General features: G+C 42.3%; 1 protein-coding gene across 15 annotated transcripts in view; it reads left to right on the top strand.

The window, feature by feature from the left end:
- The window catches only part of KIAA1217 (KIAA1217 ortholog), a 460,197-nt gene that overhangs the window by 360,494 nt on the left and 93,041 nt on the right, over positions 1–6,662 (top strand). The window contains exon 1 of one of the 15 annotated variants that reach the window (XM_047755383.1): positions 3,030–3,410. The exons of the other annotated variants lie outside the window; for them this stretch is intronic. The gene's annotated coding sequence lies outside the window, so the exon portion shown is untranslated. Of the gene's footprint in view, positions 1–3,029; positions 3,411–6,662 lie in introns of those variants that run through there. 15 annotated transcript variants of the gene reach the window in all.

Genomic DNA, 6,662 nt, shown 5'->3' with positions numbered 1-6,662 from the left:
CTTTACATGTTATTGAAATTAGTCAACAACCCTGCAAAGTAGGAAAACTGACTCAGTTTTCACAGATGATAAAATTGAGGCCACTGACATCTTTCCCAGGACCGAACAGCTACAAAATGTCAGACATCAGATTTGAACCCAGTTCTTTCTGATTCTTTGTACTCAGCCTGCAGCCTCCCTTCCTTGACATTTCCATTCAGGTTTTGCAAGTTTAAAAAAAAAAAAAAAAAAAGATGCTCTTAAGATTTTAGAGCTCGTAAAATATCCTTTTTGAAATGTTTCACTTCTTGCTTCTATCATACATCTTGTTTCCTGGCATCTTTTTATATTTAACATGCTCCATTCTGTTCTTTTCTGACTGGGCCAAGAAAACACCCCCCCATTCCCCCCCCCCCTCAAAAAAAAAAAAATAGAAGCAAGCCAAGGAAGATCATGCCATTTAGTACGTGTGGCTGGAGTGGCCAGGCCGTTGGACTCAGAGCCCCCTTTTCTACAGGGCGGTGCTCTGGTTGAGCAGAGAGGTTGGGGGTTGGGGGAAGGATGAAATGGTCTTATAGAAATGGAAGACAAGAGAATCCTTTAAAAATAGAAATGTCAGAAAACACTCCTGGCTAATTTTCTTCCATTCACTCAAGCTCTTCCTTGAGCCAACCACCCCAGTGTCCCCTTCATTCACGATGGTGACAGAAGTGTTCATAACTAACATTCGTGATATGCCTACCTTGTGCCGGGTACCGTGCCAAGCACTGTGCTTGTTATCACTCTCACTTGGTTCAAAATAGCTTGGTGGGAGAGGAGCGCTAATGCTCCCTGTTTCAGATGTGGAAGCTGAGGATCAGAGAAGTTAGGGAACATGCTCAAAGCCACACAGCTCATCAGAGGTGGAGGAGCTCAATTCCAAGCCAGACAGGCCTCCTCCAGAACTGGCCTTCTCCTCACTCCAGTGGTCACTTCTGTCCTTCCCCACACACGTGTCTTCATGATCGGTGTCCATGTACCACCTGTTTTTGTTATTTGTTTCAGGTGTACAGCATCTGTATACATTGCAGAGTGATCACCACCACACATCTGGTTTCCATCCGTTATCATGCAGTCGACCCTCTTCACCCATTTCACCCTCCCTCCAACCCCTGCTTCTCTCTAATTACCACCAATCTATTCTCTTTATCTGTGAGTCTGTTTTTTTTTTTGTTTGTTTCATTTGGCCTGTTCATTGATTCTTGTGTTTTTGTTTGTTTAGATTCCACCTATGAGTGAAATCATTTGGTATTCATCTTTCTCTGTCTGACATTTCACTTAGCATAATACTCTCCAGGTCCATCCATGTTGTTGCAAATGGCAGGATTTCATTCTTTTTTATGGCTGAGTAGTACTCCATTCTGTGTGTATGTGTGTGTGTATGTATATGCATGTGTATATTTCCCGTCTTTATCCATTCATCCACTGGGGGACACTTAGGTTGTTTCCATTTCCTGGCTATTTATTGTAAAGAGTGCTGCAGTGAACATGGGGGTGCAGCTGTCTTTTCAAATTAAATACCCATAAGTCGAAAAGCTGGCTCAAGTGATATTTCTATTCTTCTATTCTTCTTTTTTTTTTTTTTTTTTTTTTTTGAGGACTCTCCACACTCTTTTCCGTAGCGGCTGCACCAGTTTACAATCCGGCCAGCAGTGTGCTGCCCATTTCTGAAGACCTAACTCAAAAGCCACCATCTTCATCAGGCCTTCCCCTCCCCGCTCTTGTCCCAGCCCCTCTCACCACTGTCCCTCCTCTGATTCCAAGGGCCCCTCACCTGCCCCCCTCCTCTTAGCACACTCACCTTCTCCTGTCTGCACTGTAGTGACTGGTGTTCATCTCCTGAGTTTTTTTCTACAGCCCAGGCCTATTCCATATTTCCCTGGGACACTGTCCTGCTTCGAGGAAATTCTCTTTAAGTGTCTTGGATGGAAAGGGGCTCACGTCAGCACAAACTTAGAGTGAATGCCTTCTCTGCTAAGACCACGACGGTGATTTGCACATGTAAACGTTTTGAGGTTTCCAGCGCATTCCCTTGTTTATCCCAGGAGTAATTCCTGACCAAAATGAGAAATAAGAATGTCTATTCTAACCAAATTACCCATCCTATAAATATAATTTTATCACAGTTAATTACCCTATAATTTAAGACGAGAATAACAGATTTGTCAGATTAAACTAAGTGACTGGGAGATGCACACATTTCTGCATTTTGTTTTCAAGAGTTAAATGAACCCGTGGGGGAAAGCAAGAAGATCTCTGGAGGACAAATTAAATAAGACAAATCTTTGTGTACAGTAGTTATCACTCAGCAGGACACGTCTAGCCTTTCAATTGAATTGGTAGCCAGTGTTTCAAACACATCCAAACTTATAAAATCGGAGTGATGGTTTTGGAACAGTTAACCTGCCTCAGGGATTGTGAAGTTTCACTAATTCACTCACCCAATCATCAGGCATTGAGTCCCTGCTGTGGTTCAGGCTCTTGTACAAGATTCCGAAGGGTAATTATCATACGCGATCGCTACAGCCATAACTACCCTCGCAGACCATACAGTCTAGTAGAGTCAGTAAGCGATAATGATATTTGTAATTTTTACAGCAGTTGCAGGCTTTGTGACATCTTGCCTCCTTGCTGTTATTTGCTTGAGTTAACACTGTGGAACTGGAGTATGAGGGAGGTGCCTAATTATGCCCCTTTTAGGATGAAACGACGGTTCTGTTGCAGTTTGTAAGGAATGACTCTTATTGAAATGGTTAGCTTGCCAAACCAGTTTTATTACAGTGGCTATCCAGAACAAGGGAGATATTTTCTTCCTTCCTTGCTGCTTCCAGCTCTATTTTATTTTTAAGACGCAAGAAAGAGTAATATATGCATATCTGATAGGCAGCCTCCTGGTGATACAGATCTCATCTTCCCTACTGTGTAGCTGCTTGCTTTTCCTCGCGCTTTTTTTCCTTTTTGTCATTGAGAGGTTATGACAACATGAGCCATATTGTATTTATAAACATCACGTGTTCCCTTGATATGGCTTGCAGTTTCTGCCAGACGGAACACATGGAAGAAACATTTCTCGTTAACTCAGCATTGGTTTTTAGTTATGCTGATTTCCGGGACAGGGAAAATGCCTTCCTACTCAGACTTAACTTTCATAGAGTGGAAACAAAACCTCTGAATGTCCGTGAAATAGTTTTAACAAGGGTGGATACTGCTCCTTTAAACCACATATTTTGACTAAAAGCTTCCTTCTGTACAAAAAAAAAAAAACCCAAGCCTTGCATTTAGTTACCATCAAGACAGGCAGAACTGGAAGCATTCGAGAGATGGGTGGTTTCAAGGTCTCTGCGAGTCTAGAAAGTTTCTTCTAGAGGAAAACGATCCGTGGAAGATGTAAGGTAAGAACTGTGTCTTTCTAACAAAATGTGATTTTCAGAATCTTCTTGGTCCTGCAATCACACTTTGACATCCAGGGCGGTCAACGTTTCAGTGCAGTGTGGAAGTGAAATTCTCGGTTTTGACTTTAACGTCTTACACACTGCTCGGAAGGAAGCTTCTTTGTTATTGGGGTTAGTCTGTTTTTTAAAATCCACTTAAGTTACGTTGGGCAGTCTCCAGTCTGTAAATCTTGTGATCTAGTTTCTGTTTAACCTTATAATTTAGAAAAGGACTTCAAGTGTCAACATTGTTTGCTAGGACAGATCTCGTTGATTTATGGGTTTTGTGACAATTTTCGGTGTTTTCACGAAGATGTTGACTTGCCTTCGGTTTCTGAGACAAATGAAAATTTGAAGGCGTGGTACAAACTGGGGAGGGGGGAGTGGGAGTTAGTGTTTGTCCTTTAACATTCAAGGGAAAAATTAGGTGTTGTTTTCTCCCTTGTGGAAGAAATTTTTAAATATAATAAAATACATATTTTAAATATAATATGCTCTTTTATCATGATTTTTTAAAAAATTATTTAAGAAGGATCAATTTAAGCTTTATGTAGAACCTTAAAAACATCTACAAGTTTTATATAATAGACATAAGCCTGTGATATTGGGTTTAATGATTGCCTGGGGAAAAAAATCTTTGGCAGAAATTATTTTTACTTGAGATAATGCTTCTGTCTTACTCTTACAGTAGTTCAGTCATCATATGTGCATTTATTTCTTTTAAAGAAATTTAATAAGAGCAATGTCCTTTTAAATCAGTCTGTTGCCCTTTAAAAGTACATGGGTGCATGGATCTGCTTATCTTTATCTCATTTTATAGAGGAGCTAATATGGATGAGAAGTTGTTCACCAGTGTGGTCTAAATAATATATATTAGTTCATGTAGTCATCATTATAACCCTAGGGCATAGGTACTCTCATACCCATTGTAAGGTTGGTAAACTGAGGCTGAGAACAATTAAGTGATACACCACACCCTAGTAAGGAACAAAGCTGGGACTGAGCCCAAGGCTGACCTTCTCTGTAGTTCTTGTGTTTGAACCCCACACTGGGTACCCTTCCTGACCAGTAGCTAAGAGCCGCCAAGTCCAGAGTCTATAGATACAGATAACTTAGCTTGAAAATAATAATATAAAGAAGCAGTGCTTATTTGGCTTCAAGAGAGATTATTTTGTACAATGTTGGAAATGTTTTTGTTTGATCTGTAGCATCCAGAGCCTAGTATCAGATCGGTAATTTAATCCAGGGACCTGGTTGCAACTTAACTCAGCGTGAAAAGCACGCAGTCAACGTCAGAGAGCGAGCGGGTCGCGAGAAGCACTGCGGAGGAACTACCGTGTCCTCCTTCCTGCCGCCTTCTTTGCTTCATGTGCTGTGTCACTCAGAAAAACCGTTTTCACGGGGCAGGGAGCTGATTCACAAGCCTGATTTGGAAGTGAGAAAGTGTCTTTGAATGGAGACTGCCTACATGTGCCTGCCTGCTGCCCTTCTGGCAGAGCTGTTAGAGGGACAGGAAGAATGTGTACATGGAAGGCGGAGGGTTCTGGAGGCAGGGCTGCTCGCGGAGCCACCCCAGAAGCAGAGAGAGACGTGCCCTCCTCAACGACCCCCACCCCCAATCCCCCGCCCAAAGATTGAGACCTCCGCTTGGCTGCAAAAGTATCCTGGTGATTTGCGATGCGAAGTAATTACTGCCAATACCATCAGCAGAGATGCAGCTGCTTATCACAGCCCTGACCTTGTGGGGCAGGATCAAGGCAACTTGCTTCCAACTCCATGGCTGCGTAAAATCCAGGGCTGGCTAACCACCAACCCATTGGAAAGTCTATCTGAACAGGACTTTCCTCTTCCTGTCGGCAGGTGCTGGGGTTGTTAAGCATTGCCAGGGAGCCCAGCAGAGGTTTACACCACACCCTCTGCCCTTTGAGATCCAAACCGCATCTCCAGGCTTGGCTCTTGTGAATATAGATGTTAGCGGAAATTGCCTCTGATGGGGAGCTTAAGTCCTGGTATTTTCAGGTTGTACCCTTTGCACTTGTGTGTTGCCTTTACCTAGGGTTTAGCTTTTCTGTCTCTCTGCGGGTCCCCGTCGGGTAGCCCAGACTGTATCGCGCCACTCAGCACGGGCTCCCTGGGCCCAAGATCCTCCTTTGTAGATGGCTTCCAGGGAACCAGCCTGTTTTTCTTTCTTTTTTTAAAATTAAAGTATAGTCAATTTACAATATTGTGGTAGTTTCAGGTGTACAGCCAAGTGATTCAATTATATAGAGAAATATATTTTTCCATATTCTTTTCCATTATCACAGGATACGGAATATAGTTCCCTGTGCTCTACAGTGAATCCTTGTTGCTTATCTATTACAGTGTAGTAGAATGTATGTGGGGACTATTCTTTACAATTTTTCTAAAGTTTCTCAGCATTTTATATAAATGCTTTTATGTAAATTGTGTTACATATATATGAGTATATATGTACATATATATACTTTTATATATATTAAAAAGTATATATACATATATGCTTTATATTTATATATGTATATATCCACATGTGTGTGTGTGTGTGTGTGTGTGTGTGTGTGTGTGTATGGGGGAAAGCACGTGTTAATTTTTTTAAAGAGAAAAAAAAAGCTATGTATCACCTAGTGCTAAGCCAGTTCCTCTCTGTGCTGCTTTTTTTCCCATGGGGTCAACATGTAATTTGCAGGAGTGATACCTTGGCTCCTGAGACACTTGTCCTGCTCCTGCGGATTTGTAGTCCAGGAAATACACCAGATTTGTGTCACTGATGTTACTTCAAGAAACAGACCTGGCTGACTTGGAATCCTGGGGTTTCAGAGGTGGAAAGAAAGTCTCACACGTCTTCTTTTATAACCCATTCACCTGTCAATTGAGAGTCGGGAAGCCTAGCGTGGATGGAGTGACTTGCTCAAGATAACAAAATAAGGAAATGACAAAAACAAGGCTGGAACCCAAGCCCCCAGTTCCTCAGACCAGCTCTTTCTCCATCTCCAGCACCTCCCTGCTTTTGTTCTCGCCCCACTGGGTTACCCAAGGTGTGTTTTCTTGGTTGATTTAGGAAAACCCTCTATATCTGACTTTCCAGAGCCATCCATTGTGGCTGTTAACTACGCCCAGGGTTCCCTTCCCGTCCAGATGCAGCACAACCTGCAGTGGGGCCAGAGCTCAATAATTGGAAATGCATGGGCCTGG

The sequence above is a fragment of the Phacochoerus africanus genome, chromosome 12 (genome assembly GCF_016906955.1).
Source record: "Phacochoerus africanus isolate WHEZ1 chromosome 12, ROS_Pafr_v1, whole genome shotgun sequence".
Lineage (NCBI taxonomy): Eukaryota > Metazoa > Chordata > Mammalia > Artiodactyla > Suidae > Phacochoerus > Phacochoerus africanus.
This window is presented reverse-complemented; position numbering and strand designations above follow the sequence as displayed.